At 36.5% G+C, this 21,505-nt stretch overlaps 1 long non-coding RNA gene across 1 annotated transcript in view; it reads right to left on the reverse strand.

The window, feature by feature from the left end:
• Positions 1–19,814: 19,814 nt before the first annotated feature.
• Positions 19,815–21,505, reverse strand: part of LOC142115242 (uncharacterized) — a 3,262-nt gene continuing 1,571 nt past the window's right edge. The window contains exons 2-3 of the long non-coding RNA XR_012682110.1: positions 20,082–20,184; positions 19,815–19,953 (exon numbers count right to left, since the gene is read on the reverse strand). This is a non-coding gene — a long non-coding RNA (uncharacterized LOC142115242). The remainder of the gene's footprint in view (positions 19,954–20,081; positions 20,185–21,505) is intronic.

Raw genomic sequence — 21,505 nt, forward strand, 5'->3', positions numbered from 1 at the left:
TCATCATCCTCATTATCATTTATTTATATAGTGTCACTAATAGCGCAGCGCTGTACAGAGAACCCATTCACATCAGTCCCTACCCTATTGGAGCTTACAGTCTAAATTCCCTAATATAGACACACACTCACACACAGACAGAGAGGGAGAGACTAGGGTCAATTTTGATAGCAGCCAATTAACCTAACAGTATGTTTTTTGGAGTGTGGGAGGAAACCCACGCAAACACAGGGAGAACATACAAACTTCACACAGATAAGGCCATTGTTGATATAAGTACTGGCTCTGCTTACCATTGTCCAGTCTAGTACATAACTGTATTAATGCTGTGAAATATTATTACTTTGAATGCCTTAAATATGCAAGAGCGCATTTGGGTAAGTTTATGCTAATAAAAGATATATGCACTTTTCTTGCCTACCCATACTATTTAATAACCACCAAAAATTAAGCAATATGTAAGCACTGCTTCCAGTTGAAATCAGTCTGTCTGTCTGTCTGTCTATCTATCTTTCTATCTATCTATCTTTCTATCTTTCTATCTATCTATCTATCGGTCTGTCTATCTTTAAAACTGAAAGACATCCATTAAACATACACAATGACAGCATATTTAGTGTGTAATTGATGCTAAAACACAATTCTCACTCTCCTAATATAGCTGATTTTTGACAATGAACTGCATTTTTCATGTGAAGCATTTGATGTCATAAAGATGTAAACCTCACAAAGCAATTCTGTCACTGGTCAGTTTGCTTGACAGACATCTGACTTTAAGGTACTAGCCAATGGAAACATGGTGACATGTAAATATGAAAGCACATTAGGACAAAATATGCAATAAGATAGAGGCAAAGGGAGATGGCTGCTGGGAATGTATTTCATTTATCCCAGAAAATCTTTAAATCTAAGTATTAATACTACGTTGATGTACTTTTGAAATTGGAGAGCTACTTTTTACTAAAAGTACATCTCCCTTATATAATTAAGTATAATGCACACCTGCTCAAAAACTTAGTATAATTAAAGAAGTCTTATGCCATAAATGATGATGATGAGAGCTGCTTATGTGAATGTCTATAGTGGTTTTCTCTACCAGTGTCACTGTATTAGACAACTGTTATCAAACTTAGCAATAATGATGCATTAATCTGCCAATCAAGTGTGAAAGCTGGCTATGTGTATAGGCATAGTAAACACATATCATCATCATCCTCATTATCATTTATTTATATAGTGTCACTAATAGCGCAGCGCTGTACAGAGAACCCATTCACATCAGTCCCTACCCTATTGGAGCTTACAGTCTAAATTCCCTAATATAGACACACACTCACACACAGACAGAGAGGGAGAGACTAGGGTCAATTTTGATAGCAGCCAATTAACCTAACAGTATGTTTTTTGGAGTGTGGGAGGAAACCCACGCAAACACAGGGAGAACATACAAACTTCACACAGATAAGGCCATTGTTGATATAAGTACTGGCTCTGCTTACCATTGTCCAGTCTAGTACATAACTGTATTAATGCTGTGAAATATTATTACTTTGAATGCCTTAAATATGCAAGAGCGCATTTGGGTAAGTTTATGCTAATAAAAGATATATGCACTTTTCTTGCCTACCCATACTATTTAATAACCACCAAAAATTAAGCAATATGTAAGCACTGCTTCCAGTTGAAATCAGTCTGTCTGTCTATCTATCTATCTATCTATCTATCTTTCTATCTTTCTATCTATCTATCTATCCGTCTGTCTATCTTTAAAACTGAAAGACATCCATTAAACATACACAATGACAGCATATTTAGTGTGTAATTGATGCTAAAACACAATTCTCACTCTCCTAATATAGCTGATTTTTGACAATGAACTGCATTTTTCATGTGAAGCATTTGATGTCATAAAGATGTAAACCTCACAAAGCAATTCTGTCACTGGTCAGTTTGCTTGACAGACATCTGACTTTAAGGTACTAGCCAATGGAAACATGGTGACATGTAAATATGAAAGCACATTAGGACAAAATATGCAATAAGATAGAGGCAAAGGGAGATGGCTGCTGGGAATGTATTTCATTTATCCCAGAAAATCTTTAAATCTAAGTATTAATACTACGTTGATGTACTTTTGAAATTGGAGAGCTACTTTTTACTAAAAGTACATCTCCCTTATATAATTAAGTATAATGCAGACCTGCTCAAAAACTTAGTATAATTAAAGAAGTCTTATGCCATAAATGATGATGATGAGAGCTGCTTATGTGAATGTCTATAGTGGTTTTCTCTACCAGTGTCACTGTATTAGACAACTGTTATCAAACTTCGCAATAATGATGCATTAATCTGCCAATCAAGTGTGAAAGCTGGCTATGTGTATAGGCATAGTAAACACATATCATCATCATCCTCATTATCATTTATTTATATAGTGTCACTAATAGCGCAGCGCTGTACAGAGAACCCATTCACATCAGTCCCTACCCTATTGGAGCTTACAGTCTAAATTCCCTAATATAGACACACACTCACACACAGACAGAGAGGGAGAGACTAGGGTCAATTTTGATAGCAGCCAATTAACCTAACAGTATGTTTTTTGGAGTGTGGGAGGAAACCCACGCAAACACAGGGAGAACATACAAACTTCACACAGATAAGGCCATTGTTGATATAAGTACTGGCTCTGCTTACCATTGTCCAGTCTAGTACATAACTGTATTAATGCTGTGAAATATTATTACTTTGAATGCCTTAAATATGCAAGAGCGCATTTGGGTAAGTTTATGCTAATAAAAGATATATGCACTTTTCTTGCCTACCCATACTATTTAATAACCACCAAAAATTAAGCAATATGTAAGCACTGCTTCCAGTTGAAATCAGTCTGTCTGTCTGTCTGTCTATCTATCTTTCTATCTATCTATCTTTCTATCTATCGGTCTGTCTATCTTTAAAACTGAAAGACATCCATTAAACATACACAATGACAGCATATTTAGTGTGTAATTGATGCTAAAACACAATTCTCACTCTCCTAATATAGCTGATTTTTGACAATGAACTGCATTTTTCATGTGAAGCATTTGATGTCATAAAGATGTAAACCTCACAAAGCAATTCTGTCACTGGTCAGTTTGCTTGACAGACATCTGACTTTAAGGTACTAGCCAATGGAAACATGGTGACATGTAAATATGAAAGCACATTAGGACAAAATATGCAATAAGATAGAGGCAAAGGGAGATGGCTGCTGGGAATGTATTTCATTTATCCCAGAAAATCTTTAAATCTAAGTATTAATACTACGTTGATGTACTTTTGAAATTGGAGAGCTACTTTTTACTAAAAGTACATCTCCCTTATATAATTAAGTATAATGCAGACCTGCTCAAAAACTTAGTATAATTAAAGAAGTCTTATGCCATAAATGATGATGATGAGAGCTGCTTATGTGAATGTCTATAGTGGTTTTCTCTACCAGTGTCACTGTATTAGACAACTGTTATCAAACTTAGCAATAATGATGCATTAATCTGCCAATCAAGTGTGAAAGCTGGCTATGTGTATAGGCATAGTAAACACATATCATCATCATCCTCATTATCATTTATTTATATAGTGTCACTAATAGCGCAGCGCTGTACAGAGAACCCATTCACATCAGTCCCTACCCTATTGGAGCTTACAGTCTAAATTCCCTAATATAGACACACACTCACACACAGACAGAGAGGGAGAGACTAGGGTCAATTTTGATAGCAGCCAATTAACCTAACAGTATGTTTTTTGGAGTGTGGGAGGAAACCCACGCAAACACAGGGAGAACATACAAACTTCACACAGATAAGGCCATTGTTGATATAAGTACTGGCTCTGCTTACCATTGTCCAGTCTAGTACATAACTGTATTAATGCCTTAAATATGCAAGAGCGCATTTGGGTAAGTTTATGCTAATAAAAGATATATGCACTTTTCTTGCCTACCCATACTATTTAATAACCACCAAAAATTAAGCAATATGTAAGCACTGCTTCCAGTTGAAATCAGTCTGTCTGTCTGTCTATCTATCTATCTATCTATCTATCTTTCTATCTTTCTATCTATCTATCTATCTATCTATCCATCTGTCTATCTTTAAAACTGAAAGACATCCATTAAACATACACAATGACAGCATATTTAGTGTGTAATTGATGCTAAAACACAATTCTCACTCTCCTAATATAGCTGATTTTTGACAATGAACTGCATTTTTCATGTGAAGCATTTGATGTCATAAAGATGTAAACCTCACAAAGCAATTCTGTCACTGGTCAGTTTGCTTGACAGACATCTGACTTTAAGGTACTAGCCAATGGAAACATGGTGACATGTAAATATGAAAGCACATTAGGACAAAATATGCAATAAGATAGAGGCAAAGGGAGATGGCTGCTGGGAATGTATTTCATTTATCCCAGAAAATCTTTAAATCTAAGTATTAATACTACGTTGATGTACTTTTGAAATTGGAGAGCTACTTTTTACTAAAAGTACATCTCCCTTATATAATTAAGTATAATGCAGACCTGCTCAAAAACTTAGTATAATTAAAGAAGTCTTATGCCATAAATGATGATGATGAGAGCTGCTTATGTGAATGTCTATAGTGGTTTTCTCTACCAGTGTCACTGTATTAGACAACTGTTATCAAACTTAGCAATAATGATGCATTAATCTGCCAATCAAGTGTGAAAGCTGGCTATGTGTATAGGCATAGTAAACACATATCATCATCATCCTCATTATCATTTATTTATATAGTGTCACTAATAGCGCAGCGCTGTACAGAGAACCCATTCACATCAGTCCCTACCCTATTGGAGCTTACAGTCTAAATTCCCTAATATAGACACACACTCACACACAGACAGAGAGGGAGAGACTAGGGTCAATTTTGATAGCAGCCAATTAACCTAACAGTATGTTTTTTGGAGTGTGGGAGGAAACCCACGCAAACACAGGGAGAACATACAAACTTCACACAGATAAGGCCATTGTTGATATAAGTACTGGCTCTGCTTACCATTGTCCAGTCTAGTACATAACTGTATTAATGCTGTGAAATATTATTACTTTGAATGCCTTAAATATGCAAGAGCGCATTTGGGTAAGTTTATGCTAATAAAAGATATATGCACTTTTCTTGCCTACCCATACTATTTAATAACCACCAAAAATTAAGCAATATGTAAGCACTGCTTCCAGTTGAAATCAGTCTGTCTGTCTGTCTATCTATCTATCTATCTATCTTTCTATCTATCTATCCGTCTGTCTATCTTTAAAACTGAAAGACATCCATTAAACATACACAATGACAGCATATTTAGTGTGTAATTGATGCTAAAACACAATTCTCACTCTCCTAATATAGCTGATTTTTGACAATGAACTGCATTTTTCATGTGAAGCATTTGATGTCATAAAGATGTAAACCTCACAAAGCAATTCTGTCACTGGTCAGTTTGCTTGACAGACATCTGACTTTAAGGTACTAGCCAATGGAAACATGGTGACATGTAAATATGAAAGCACATTAGGACAAAATATGCAATAAGATAGAGGCAAAGGGAGATGGCTGCTGGGAATGTATTTCATTTATCCCAGAAAATCTTTAAATCTAAGTATTAATACTACGTTGATGTACTTTTGAAATTGGAGAGCTACTTTTTACTAAAAGTACATCTCCCTTATATAATTAAGTATAATGCAGACCTGCTCAAAAACTTAGTATAATTAAAGAAGTCTTATGCCATAAATGATGATGATGAGAGCTGCTTATGTGAATGTCTATAGTGGTTTTCTCTACCAGTGTCACTGTATTAGACAACTGTTATCAAACTTAGCAATAATGATGCATTAATCTGCCAATCAAGTGTGAAAGCTGGCTATGTGTATAGGCATAGTAAACACATATCATCATCATCCTCATTATCATTTATTTATATAGTGTCACTAATAGCGCAGCGCTGTACAGAGAACCCATTCACATCAGTCCCTACCCTATTGGAGCTTACAGTCTAAATTCCCTAATATAGACACACACTCACACACAGACAGAGAGGGAGAGACTAGGGTCAATTTTGATAGCAGCCAATTAACCTAACAGTATGTTTTTTGGAGTGTGGGAGGAAACCACAGCACCCGGAGGAAACCCACGCAAACACAGGGAGAACATACAAACTTCACACAGATAAGGCCATTGTTGATATAAGTACTGGCTCTGCTTACCATTGTCCAGTCTAGTACATAACTGTATTAATGCTGTGAAATATTATTACTTTGAATGCCTTAAATATGCAAGAGCGCATTTGGGTAAGTTTATGCTAATAAAAGATATATGCACTTTTCTTGCCTACCCATACTATTTAATAACCACCAAAAATTAAGCAATATGTAAGCACTGCTTCCAGTTGAAATCAGTCTGTCTGTCTATCTATCTATCTATCTATCTTTCTATCTTTCTATCTATCTATCCGTCTGTCTATCTTTAAAACTGAAAGACATCCATTAAACATACACAATGACAGCATATTTAGTGTGTAATTGATGCTAAAACACAATTCTCACTCTCCTAATATAGCTGATTTTTGACAATGAACTGCATTTTTCATGTGAAGCATTTGATGTCATAAAGATGTAAACCTCACAAAGCAATTCTGTCACTGGTCAGTTTGCTTGACAGACATCTGACTTTAAGGTACTAGCCAATGGAAACATGGTGACATGTAAATATGAAAGCACATTAGGACAAAATATGCAATAAGATAGAGGCAAAGGGAGATGGCTGCTGGGAATGTATTTCATTTATCCCAGAAAATCTTTAAATCTAAGTATTAATACTACGTTGATGTACTTTTGAAATTGGAGAGCTACTTTTTACTAAAAGTACATCTCCCTTATATAATTAAGTATAATGCAGACCTGCTCAAAAACTTAGTATAATTAAAGAAGTCTTATGCCATAAATGATGATGATGAGAGCTGCTTATGTGAATGTCTATAGTGGTTTTCTCTACCAGTGTCACTGTATTAGACAACTGTTATCAAACTTAGCAATAATGATGCATTAATCTGCCAATCAAGTGTGAAAGCTGGCTATGTGTATAGGCATAGTAAACACATATCATCATCATCCTCATTATCATTTATTTATATAGTGTCACTAATAGCGCAGCGCTGTACAGAGAACCCATTCACATCAGTCCCTACCCTATTGGAGCTTACAGTCTAAATTCCCTAATATAGACACACACTCACACACAGACAGAGAGGGAGAGACTAGGGTCAATTTTGATAGCAGCCAATTAACCTAACAGTATGTTTTTTGGAGTGTGGGAGGAAACCCACGCAAACACAGGGAGAACATACAAACTTCACACAGATAAGGCCATTGTTGATATAAGTACTGGCTCTGCTTACCATTGTCCAGTCTAGTACATAACTGTATTAATGCTGTGAAATATTATTACTTTGAATGCCTTAAATATGCAAGAGCGCATTTGGGTAAGTTTATGCTAATAAAAGATATATGCACTTTTCTTGCCTACCCATACTATTTAATAACCACCAAAAATTAAGCAATATGTAAGCACTGCTTCCAGTTGAAATCAGTCTGTCTGTCTGTCTATCTATCTATCTATCTTTCTATCTTTCTATCTTTCTATCTTTCTATCTATCTATCTTTCTATCTTTCTATCTATCTATCCGTCTGTCTATCTTTAAAACTGAAAGACATCCATTAAACATACACAATGACAGCATATTTAGTGTGTAATTGATGCTAAAACACAATTCTCACTCTCCTAATATAGCTGATTTTTGACAATGAACTGCATTTTTCATGTGAAGCATTTGATGTCATAAAGATGTAAACCTCACAAAGCAATTCTGTCACTGGTCAGTTTGCTTGACAGACATCTGACTTTAAGGTACTAGCCAATGGAAACATGGTGACATGTAAATATGAAAGCACATTAGGACAAAATATGCAATAAGATAGAGGCAAAGGGAGATGGCTGCTGGGAATGTATTTCATTTATCCCAGAAAATCTTTAAATCTAAGTATTAATACTACGTTGATGTACTTTTGAAATTGGAGAGCTACTTTTTACTAAAAGTACATCTCCCTTATATAATTAAGTATAATGCAGACCTGCTCAAAAACTTAGTATAATTAAAGAAGTCTTATGCCATAAATGATGATGATGAGAGCTGCTTATGTGAATGTCTATAGTGGTTTTCTCTACCAGTGTCACTGTATTAGACAACTGTTATCAAACTTAGCAATAATGATGCATTAATCTGCCAATCAAGTGTGAAAGCTGGCTATGTGTATAGGCATAGTAAACACATATCATCATCATCCTCATTATCATTTATTTATATAGTGTCACTAATAGCGCAGCGCTGTACAGAGAACCCATTCACATCAGTCCCTACCCTATTGGAGCTTACAGTCTAAATTCCCTAATATAGACACACACTCACACACAGACAGAGAGGGAGAGACTAGGGTCAATTTTGATAGCAGCCAATTAACCTAACAGTATGTTTTTTGGAGTGTGGGAGGAAACCACAGCACCCGGAGGAAACCCACGCAAACACAGGGAGAACATACAAACTTCACACAGATAAGGCCATTGTTGATATAAGTACTGGCTCTGCTTACCATTGTCCAGTCTAGTACATAACTGTATTAATGCTGTGAAATATTATTACTTTGAATGCCTTAAATATGCAAGAGCGCATTTGGGTAAGTTTATGCTAATAAAAGATATATGCACTTTTCTTGCCTACCCATACTATTTAATAACCACCAAAAATTAAGCAATATGTAAGCACTGCTTCCAGTTGAAATCAGTCTGTCTGTCTATCTATCTATCTATCTATCTTTCTATCTATCTATCCGTCTGTCTATCTTTAAAACTGAAAGACATCCATTAAACATACACAATGACAGCATATTTAGTGTGTAATTGATGCTAAAACACAATTCTCACTCTCCTAATATAGCTGATTTTTGACAATGAACTGCATTTTTCATGTGAAGCATTTGATGTCATAAAGATGTAAACCTCACAAAGCAATTCTGTCACTGGTCAGTTTGCTTGACAGACATCTGACTTTAAGGTACTAGCCAATGGAAACATGGTGACATGTAAATATGAAAGCACATTAGGACAAAATATGCAATAAGATAGAGGCAAAGGGAGATGGCTGCTGGGAATGTATTTCATTTATCCCAGAAAATCTTTAAATCTAAGTATTAATACTACGTTGATGTACTTTTGAAATTGGAGAGCTACTTTTTACTAAAAGTACATCTCCCTTATATAATTAAGTATAATGCAGACCTGCTCAAAAACTTAGTATAATTAAAGAAGTCTTATGCCATAAATGATGATGATGAGAGCTGCTTATGTGAATGTCTATAGTGGTTTTCTCTACCAGTGTCACTGTATTAGACAACTGTTATCAAACTTAGCAATAATGATGCATTAATCTGCCAATCAAGTGTGAAAGCTGGCTATGTGTATAGGCATAGTAAACACATATCATCATCATCCTCATTATCATTTATTTATATAGTGTCACTAATAGCGCAGCGCTGTACAGAGAACCCATTCACATCAGTCCCTACCCTATTGGAGCTTACAGTCTAAATTCCCTAATATAGACACACACTCACACACAGACAGAGAGGGAGAGACTAGGGTCAATTTTGATAGCAGCCAATTAACCTAACAGTATGTTTTTTGGAGTGTGGGAGGAAACCCACGCAAACACAGGGAGAACATACAAACTTCACACAGATAAGGCCATTGTTGATATAAGTACTGGCTCTGCTTACCATTGTCCAGTCTAGTACATAACTGTATTAATGCTGTGAAATATTATTACTTTGAATGCCTTAAATATGCAAGAGCGCATTTGGGTAAGTTTATGCTAATAAAAGATATATGCACTTTTCTTGCCTACCCATACTATTTAATAACCACCAAAAATTAAGCAATATGTAAGCACTGCTTCCAGTTGAAATCAGTCTGTCTGTCTGTCTATCTATCTATCTATCTATCTTCTATCTATCTTTCTATCTTTCTATCTATCCGTCTGTCTATCTTTAAAACTGAAAGACATCCATTAAACATACACAATGACAGCATATTTAGTGTGTAATTGATGCTAAAACACAATTCTCACTCTCCTAATATAGCTGATTTTTGACAATGAACTGCATTTTTCATGTGAAGCATTTGATGTCATAAAGATGTAAACCTCACAAAGCAATTCTGTCACTGGTCAGTTTGCTTGACAGACATCTGACTTTAAGGTACTAGCCAATGGAAACATGGTGACATGTAAATATGAAAGCACATTAGGACAAAATATGCAATAAGATAGAGGCAAAGGGAGATGGCTGCTGGGAATGTATTTCATTTATCCCAGAAAATCTTTAAATCTAAGTATTAATACTACGTTGATGTACTTTTGAAATTGGAGAGCTACTTTTTACTAAAAGTACATCTCCCTTATATAATTAAGTATAATGCAGACCTGCTCAAAAACTTAGTATAATTAAAGAAGTCTTATGCCATAAATGATGATGATGAGAGCTGCTTATGTGAATGTCTATAGTGGTTTTCTCTACCAGTGTCACTGTATTAGACAACTGTTATCAAACTTAGCAATAATGATGCATTAATCTGCCAATCAAGTGTGAAAGCTGGCTATGTGTATAGGCATAGTAAACACATATCATCATCATCCTCATTATCATTTATTTATATAGTGTCACTAATAGCGCAGCGCTGTACAGAGAACCCATTCACATCAGTCCCTACCCTATTGGAGCTTACAGTCTAAATTCCCTAATATAGACACACACTCACACACAGACAGAGAGGGAGAGACTAGGGTCAATTTTGATAGCAGCCAATTAACCTAACAGTATGTTTTTTGGAGTGTGGGAGGAAACCCACGCAAACACAGGGAGAACATACAAACTTCACACAGATAAGGCCATTGTTGATATAAGTACTGGCTCTGCTTACCATTGTCCAGTCTAGTACATAACTGTATTAATGCTGTGAAATATTATTACTTTGAATGCCTTAAATATGCAAGAGCGCATTTGGGTAAGTTTATGCTAATAAAAGATATATGCACTTTTCTTGCCTACCCATACTATTTAATAACCACCAAAAATTAAGCAATATGTAAGCACTGCTTCCAGTTGAAATCAGTCTGTCTGTCTATCTATCTATCTATCTATCTATCTTTCTATCTTTCTATCTTTCTATCTATCTATCTTTCTATCTATCTGTCTATCTGTCTATCTTTAAAACTGAAAGACATCCATTAAACATACACAATGACAGCATATTTAGTGTGTAATTGATGCTAAAACACAATTCTCACTCTCCTAATATAGCTGATTTTTGACAATGAACTGCATTTTTCATGTGAAGCATTTGATGTCATAAAGATGTAAACCTCACAAAGCAATTCTGTCACTGGTCAGTTTGCTTGACAGACATCTGACTTTAAGGTACTAGCCAATGGAAACATGGTGACATGTAAATATGAAAGCACATTAGGACAAAATATGCAATAAGATAGAGGCAAAGGGAGATGGCTGCTGGGAATGTATTTCATTTATCCCAGAAAATCTTTAAATCTAAGTATTAATACTACGTTGATGTACTTTTGAAATTGGAGAGCTACTTTTTACTAAAAGTACATCTCCCTTATATAATTAAGTATAATGCAGACCTGCTCAAAAACTTAGTATAATTAAAGAAGTCTTATGCAATAAATGATGATGATGAGAGCTGCTTATGTGAATGTCTATAGTGGTTTTCTCTACCAGTGTCATTGTATTAGACAACTGTTATCAAACTTAGCAATAATGATGCATTAATCTGCCAATCAAGTGTGAAAGCTGGCTATGTGTATAGGCATAGTAAACACATATCATCATCATCCTCATTATCATTTATTTATATAGTGTCACTAATAGCGCAGCGCTGTACAGAGAACCCATTCACATCAGTCCCTACCCTATTGGAGCTTACAGTCTAAATTCCCTAATATAGACACACACTCACACACAGACAGAGAGGGAGAGACTAGGGTCAATTTTGATAGCAGCCAATTAACCTAACAGTATGTTTTTTGGAGTGTGGGAGGAAACCACAGCACCCGGAGGAAACCCACGCAAACACAGGGAGAACATACAAACTTCACACAGATAAGGCCATTGTTGATATAAGTACTGGCTCTGCTTACCATTGTCCAGTCTAGTACATAACTGTATTAATGCTGTGAAATATTATTACTTTGAATGCCTTAAATATGCAAGAGCGCATTTGGGTAAGTTTATGCTAATAAAAGATATATGCACTTTTCTTGCCTACCCATACTATTTAATAACCACCAAAAATTTAGCAATATGTAAGCACTGCTTCCAGTTGAAATCAGTCTGTCTGTCTGTCTATCTATCTATCTTTCTATCTATCTATCTTTCTATCTTTCTATCTATCTATCTATCGGTCTGTCTATCTTTAAAACTGAAAGACATCCATTAAACATACACAATGACAGCATATTTTGTGTGTAATTGATGCTAAAACACAATTCTCACTCTCCTAATATAGCTGATTTTTGACAATGAACTGCATTTTTCATGTGAAGCATTTGATGTCATAAAGATGTAAACCTCACAAAGCAATTCTGTCACTGGTCAGTTTGCTTGACAGACATCTGACTTTAAGGTACTAGCCAATGGAAACATGGTGACATGTAAATATGAAAGCACATTAGGACAAAATATGCAATAAGATAGAGGCAAAGGGAGATGGCTGCTGGGAATGTATTTCATTTATCCCAGAAAATCTTTAAATCTAAGTATTAATACTACGTTGATGTACTTTTGAAATTGGAGAGCTACTTTTTACTAAAAGTACATCTCCCTTATATAATTAAGTATAATGCAGACCTGCTCAAAAACTTAGTATAATTAAAGAAGTCTTATGCCATAAATGATGATGATGAGAGCTGCTTATGTGAATGTCTATAGTGGTTTTCTCTACCAGTGTCACTGTATTAGACAACTGTTATCAAACTTAGCAATAATGATGCATTAATCTGCCAATCAAGTGTGAAAGCTGGCTATGTGTATAGGCATAGTAAACACATATCATCATCATCCTCATTATCATTTATTTATATAGTGTCACTAATAGCGCAGCGCTGTACAGAGAACCCATTCACATCAGTCCCTACCCTATTGGAGCTTACAGTCTAAATTCCCTAATATAGACACACACTCACACACAGACAGAGAGGGAGAGACTAGGGTCAATTTTGATAGCAGCCAATTAACCTAACAGTATGTTTTTTGGAGTGTGGGAGGAAACCCACGCAAACACAGGGAGAACATACAAACTTCACACAGATAAGGCCATTGTTGATATAAGTACTGGCTCTGCTTACCATTGTCCAGTCTAGTACATAACTGTATTAATGCTGTGAAATATTATTACTTTGAATGCCTTAAATATGCAAGAGCGCATTTGGGTAAGTTTATGCTAATAAAAGATATATGCACTTTTCTTGCCTACCCATACTATTTAATAACCACCAAAAATTAAGCAATATGTAAGCACTGCTTCCAGTTGAAATCAGTCTGTCTGTCTGTCTGTCTATCTATCTATCTTTCTATCTATCTATCTATCTATCTATCTATCTTTCTATCTATCTATCTATCGGTCTGTCTATCTTTAAAACTGAAAGACATCCATTAAACATACACAATGACAGCATATTTAGTGTGTAATTGATGCTAAAACACAATTCTCACTCTCCTAATATAGCTGATTTTTGACAATGAACTGCATTTTTCATGTGAAGCATTTGATGTCATAAAGATGTAAACCTCACAAAGCAATTCTGTCACTGGTCAGTTTGCTTGACAGACATCTGACTTTAAGGTACTAGCCAATGGAAACATGGTGACATGTAAATATGAAAGCACATTAGGACAAAATATGCAATAAGATAGAGGCAAAGGGAGATGGCTGCTGGGAATGTATTTCATTTATCCCAGAAAATCTTTAAATCTAAGTATTAATACTACGTTGATGTACTTTTGAAATTGGAGAGCTACTTTTTACTAAAAGTACATCTCCCTTATATAATTAAGTATAATGCAGACCTGCTCAAAAACTTAGTATAATTAAAGAAGTCTTATGCAATAAATGATGATGATGAGAGCTGCTTATGTGAATGTCTATAGTGGTTTTCTCTACCAGTGTCATTGTATTAGACAACTGTTATCAAACTTAGCAATAATGATGCATTAATCTGCCAATCAAGTGTGAAAGCTGGCTATGTGTATAGGCATAGTAAACACATATCATCATCATCCTCATTATCATTTATTTATATAGTGTCACTAATAGCGCAGCGCTGTACAGAGAACCCATTCACATCAGTCCCTACCCTATTGGAGCTTACAGTCTAAATTCCCTAATATAGACACACACACACACAGACAGAGAGGGAGAGACTAGGGTCAATTTTGATAGCAGCCAATTAACCTAACAGTATGTTTTTTGGAGTGTGGGAGGAAACCACAGCACCCGGAGGAAACCCACGCAAACACAGGGAGAACATACAAACTTCACACAGATAAGGCCATTGTTGATATAAGTACTGGCTCTGCTTACCATTGTCCAGTCTAGTACATAACTGTATTAATGCTGTGAAATATTATTACTTTGAATGCCTTAAATATGCAAGAGCGCATTTGGGTAAGTTTATGCTAATAAAAGATATATGCACTTTTCTTGCCTACCCATACTATTTAATAACCACCAAAAATTAAGCAATATGTAAGCACTGCTTCCAGTTGAAATCAGTCTGTCTGTCTGTCTATCTATCTATCTATCTATCTATCTTTCTATCTATCTATCTTTCTATCTTTCTATCTATCTATCCGTCTGTCTATCTTTAAAACTGAAAGACATCCATTAAACATACACAATGACAGCATATTTAGTGTGTAATTGATGCTAAAACACAATTCTCACTCTCCTAATATAGCTGATTTTTGACAATGAACTGCATTTTTCATGTGAAGCATTTGATGTCATAAAGATGTAAACCTCACAAAGCAATTCTGTCACTGGTCAGTTTGCTTGACAGACATCTGACTTTAAGGTACTAGCCAATGGAAACATGGTGACATGTAAATATGAAAGCACATTAGGACAAAATATGCAATAAGATAGAGGCAAAGGGAGATGGCTGCTGGGAATGTATTTCATTTATCCCAGAAAATCTTTAAATCTAAGTATTAATACTACGTTGATGTACTTTTGAAATTGGAGAGCTACTTTTTACTAAAAGTACATCTCCCTTATATAATTAAGTATAATGCAGACCTGCTCAAAAACTTAGTATAATTAAAGAAGTCTTATGCCATAAATGATGATGATGAGAGCTGCTTATGTGAATGTCTATAGTGGTTTTCTCTACCAGTGTCACTGTATTAGACAACTGTTATCAAACTTAGCAATAATGATGCATTAATCTGCCAATCAAGTGTGAAAGCTGGCTATTTGTATAGGCATAGTAAACACATATCATCATCATCCTCATTATCATTTATTTATATAGTGTCACTAATAGCGCAGCGCTGTACAGAGAACCCATTCACATCAGTCCCTACCCTATTGGAGCTTACAGTCTAAATTCCCTAATATAGACACACACTCACACACAGACAGAGAGGGAGAGACTAGGGTCAATTTTGATAGCAGCCAATTAACCTAACAGTATGTTTTTTGGAGTGTGGGAGGAAACCACAGCACCCGGAGGAAACCCACGCAAACACAGGGAGAACATACAAACTTCACACAGATAAGGCCATTGTTGATATAAGTACTGGCTCTGCTTACCATTGTCCAGTCTAGTACATAACTGTATTAATGCTGTGAAATATTATTACTTTGAATGCCTTAAATATGCAAGAGCGCATTTGGGTAAGTTTATGCTAATAAAAGATATATGCACTTTTCTTGCCTACCCATACTATTTAATAACCACCAAAAATTAAGCAATATGTAAGCACTGCTTCCAGTTGAAATCAGTCTGTCTGTCTATCTATCTATCTATCTATCTTTCTATCTTTCTATCTATCTATCTTTCTATCTTTCTATCTATCTATCTATCCGTCTGTCTATCTTTAAAACTGAAAGACATCCATTAAACATACACAATGACAGCATATTTAGTGTGTAATTGATGCTAAAACACAATTCTCACTCTCCTAATATAGCTGATTTTTGACAATGAACTGCATTTTTCATGTGAAGCATTTGATGTCATAAAGATGTAAACCTCACAAAGCAATTCTGTCACTGGTCAGTTTGCTTGACAGACATCTGACTTTAAGGTACTAGCCAATGGAAACATGGTGACATGTAAATATGAAAGCACATTAGGACAAAATATGCAATAAGATAGAGGCAAAGGGAGATGGCTGCTGGGAATGTATTTCATTTATCCCAGAAAATCTTTAAATCTAAGTATTAATACTACGTTGATGTACTTTTGAAATTGGAGAGCTACTTTTTACTAAAAGTACATCTCCCTTATATAATTAAGTATAATGCAGACCTGCTCAAAAACTTAGTATAATTAAAGAAGTCTTATGCCATAAATGATGATGATGAGAGCTGCTTATGTGAATGTCTATAGTGGTTTTCTCTACCAGTGTCACTGTATTAGACAACTGTTATCAAACTTAGCAATAATGATGCATTAATCTGCCAATCAAGTGTGAAAGCTGGCTATTTGTATAGGCATAGTAAACACATATCATCATCATCCTCATTATCATTTATTTATATAGTGTCACTAATAGCGCAGCGCTGTACAGAGAACCCATTCACATCAGTCCCTACCCTATTGGAGCTTACAGTCTAAATTCCCTAATATAGACACACACTCACACACAGACAGAGAGGGAGAGACTAGGGTCAATTTTGATAGCAGCCAATTAACCTAACAGTATGTTTTTTGGAGTGTGGGAGGAAACCACAGCACCCGGAGGAAACCCACGCAAACACAGGGAGAACATACAAACTTCACACAGATAAGGCCATTGTTGATATAAGTACTGGCTCTGCTTACCATTGTCCAGTCTAGTACATAACTGTATTAATGCTGTGAAATATTATTACTTTGAATGCCTTAAATATGCAAGAGCGCATTTGGGTAAGTTTATGCTAATAAAAGATATATGCACTTTTCTTGCCTACCCATACTATTTAATAACCACCAAAAATTAAGCAATATGTAAGCACTGCTTCCAGTTGAAATCAGTCTGTCTGTCTATCTATCTATCTATCTATCTTTCTATCTTTCTATCTATCTATCTTTCTATCTTTCTATCTATCTATCTATCCGTCTGTCTATCTTTAAAACTGAAAGACATCCATTAAACATACACAATGACAGCATATTTAGTGTGTAATTGATGCTAAAACACAATTCTCACTCTCCTAATATAGCTGATTTTTGACAATGAACTGCATTTTTCATGTGAAGCATTTGATGTCATAAAGATGTAAACCTCACAAAGCAATTCTGTCACTGGTCAGTTTGCTTGACAGACATCTGACTTTAAGGTACTAGCCAATGGAAACATGGTGACATGTAAATATGAAAGCACATTAGGACAAAATATGCAATAAGATAGAGGCAAAGGGAGATGGCTGCTGGGAATGTATTTCATTTATCCCAGAAAATCTTTAAATCTAAGTATTAATACTACGTTGATGTACTTTTGAAATTGGAGAGCTACTTTTTACTAAAAGTACATCTCCCTTATATAATTAAGTATAATGCAGACCTGCTCAAAAACTTAGTATAATTAAAGAAGTCTTATGCCATAAATGATGATGATGAGAGCTGCTTATGTGAATGTCTATAGTGGTTTTCTCTACCAGTGTCACTGTATTAGACAACTGTTATCAAACTTAGCAATAATGATGCATTAATCTGCCAATCAAGTGTGAAAGCTGGCTATGTGTATAGGCATAGTAAACACATATCATCATCATCCTCATTATCATTTATTTATATAGTGTCACTAATAGCGCAGCGCTGTACAGAGAACCCATTCACATCAGTCCCTACCCTATTGGAGCTTACAGTCTAAATTCCCTAATATAGACACACACTCACACACAGACAGAGAGGGAGAGACTAGGGTCAATTTTGATAGCAGCCAATTAACCTAACAGTATGTTTTTTGGAGTGTGGGAGGAAACCCACGCAAACACAGGGAGAACATACAAACTTCACACAGATAAGGCCATTGTTGATATAAGTACTGGCTCTGCTTACCATTGTCCAGTCTAGTACATAACTGTATTAATGCTGTGAACAGTGTCGGACTGGGACATGAAGGGCCCACAGGTGGACTGCAATGGTAGGGGCCCACCAGAGGGGGTGTGTCCAGCCACCATAGAGGCGGGACCAAACACTTGAGGGGAGTGGTCAGCCCATGAAGGGCATGGCTAGTGGCATAGTGTAGTTAGTATATAAAGAATGCAGTTTATATAAAGAGTGCATAGTCTAGGCCCCACCCCTTAGATCGAGACACAGTCTTGCCCCACTAGAATCAGAACAGTTGGCAGACTGTCCTGCTCTCTCCTACCTGTTCTTGCAGCGTTCACTACCTGCTGCTGCTGATGTCTTAAGCTCAGTTGCTGTCTGGACCCTGGAATGTTGGGGTCCTGTTTTGAAAAAGGGATATGCACACTCTAGCCCCCTTCCCCAACTAGTCACAATGTTAAGTCAATAGCTCTCATGTTTAAAGGGTGCGTGTGAGTGTGAAAAGCAGAAGGCCACTCCCCTACAGTAAAACACTTGCATTGTTGCATACACCATCAACAGAAGTGTACACTGCCTGCTCAAAGAAGTGTGACATATCTCCCGGCAGGCAGTACAGAAGTCCTGAGTTTCAAGGACAGTGCCCTAAAATCACTGCATACATAGTGGAAGGTGTGTAGTTGTTATAATGAAACAGACAAATATGAAAAAATAATGTTTCCAAGAAAGACAAAAATTTAAAACACACACAAAACACATATACAAGCAGAGGGGCACCTTGTCTCAGAATAGTTACAATTAACCTGTGTATCCGCATACTATTATTACCGTTATTGAGAAGAATATACTGTGCCACCCCCAACCTTGGCTCCATGGGAATTACCTTTGCTGCAGATCAGGGGTTGGCTAAAATCTGGTCAAGCCCAGGTGTGCCAATTGTGCATTTAGATAGAGAGATTTTATATTATATAGATATTATTAATCAAAATGGAACCAACAAATAAACGTTTACACAGTAGTGCCCCAGTTCAATTTATGCCACATTGTTCAATTTATGCCACAAATCATATTATGACATACAGTAATGCGCCCAAATCATATTATGACATACAGTAGTGCCCCAGTTCAATTTATGCCACAAATCATATTATGCCACACAATAATGTCTCCAAATCATATTATGCCCTAAATTAGGCCCCCAAACAATATTATGCCACAGAGTACTGCACCAATTCATATAATGCCAAGAACAGGCTACCCCCCCCCCCCCCCCCCAGGTAAAAAGGGAACATTGTCAAGTTTGAAAAAAACAAATAAACAAAAAATTACAATAAAATAAAGTAAATTTGACTTACCTCTGCTTCATCTCCTCTCTGTGGTTGCTGGGCAGGGTCCTCTCAGCTCCTGTACGCTGGCAGTATCGCAAGGTCATGACGTGTGCGATTCTTGAAGGTGCAGGTGATTTGCGCTAAGCAAATTTTGGACTTGGGTGGATTCCACCTACATAGAAAAGGACAGGGGCAGGACTTAAAGTGGCCATGGAAAAAAAGCCTGAAAATTACATCATGTTGAAAGGCCAAATAGATGTTAATCGAGGCACAGTATGTGTGTGCGCCTACTGTATGTACCTGAGTATGTGTGTCCTTTACTTGTCGCTTTCCTGACCTGTGGCTGCTGGTGTCTTTAGCTTAGTTGCTGCTTGCCTGGATCCTGCAATGTTGGGAGTCCTAACTGGGGAAAAAATGAGTACATGACATTTAGAAAACTCCAAACAGCCCCGGCGTTAAATCAATAGTACACACGTTTAATAATAATTAGACCTCCCTCCAGCCCCAACATTAAAATAATAGTATTCACTTTTGATAAATAGATCTATTTCCCTTCAACCAACCCCGACATTAAATTAATAGTATGTGCATTTAATAAATAAACCTATTTCCCTACCTCCAAACAGGCCTAGCAATAAATAGCATTTAAGTTTAATAAATATAACCTTTTTACCATAAACATCCCTGGCAATAAATAATTCACATTTAATAAATAGCCCTCCTGCCCAAACTTAACCCCATATTCAATTAATAGCTCCAGACTACCCCAGCATTAAAGGTCTCGCCACCTCATCTTAAATTAATAGGCCCCACTATTACCGGTAAATTAAATTGACCCGCCATCACCCCACAAATAAAATTTCACACATTAGCCACCACCTACCTACACCCACATTATATTACACAAGCCCCCACCCCTCAACCCCATGTCACTTATAACAAGCCCCCTGCCCTCACCCCCATTTCACTTATAACAGCCCCCCTGCCCTCAAACCCATTTCACTTATAACAAGCCCCCCTCTCCTCAACCCCATTTCACTTATAACAAGCCCCCCTTCCCTCAACCCCATTTCACTTAAAACAAGCCCCCCTGCCCTCACCCCCATTTCACTTATAACAGCCCCCCTGCCCTCACCCCCATTTCACTTATAACAGCCCCCCTGCCCTCACTCCCATTTAACTTTCAACAGCCCCCCTGCCCTCACCCCCATTTCACTTATAACAAGCCCCCCTCCCCTCAACCCCATTTCACATATAGAAGCCCCCCTGCCCTCACCCCCAATTTTACATATAACAGCCCCCCGTCCTCACCGCCCATTTCACTTATAACAAGACCTCCCTGTCCTCATACCCCATTACATTGCCACAAGCCCTATTGCCCACACATAACACACACACACATTCATTTCTCATACAAACAGACACTAATACATTTAACATACATACTGACTCCCCACCCTCTCTCATACACACATTTCTCATACAGACAGCCACACAAAAACACACACTAATACAGTTATCATAGACACTGACACACATTCTCTCTCATTCATACATACACACACACACGCTAATACATTTATCATAGACACTGAAACACATTCTCCCTCATACATACAAACACACACACATACATTAATCATACACACTGACTCACCTCCTTCTCTCATACACACACACTAATACATTTACCATACATACTGACACACACACAAGCTAATACA

Source organism: Mixophyes fleayi, unplaced genomic scaffold (assembly GCF_038048845.1).
Source record: "Mixophyes fleayi isolate aMixFle1 unplaced genomic scaffold, aMixFle1.hap1 Scaffold_157, whole genome shotgun sequence".
NCBI classification, from domain to species: domain Eukaryota; kingdom Metazoa; phylum Chordata; class Amphibia; order Anura; family Limnodynastidae; genus Mixophyes; species Mixophyes fleayi.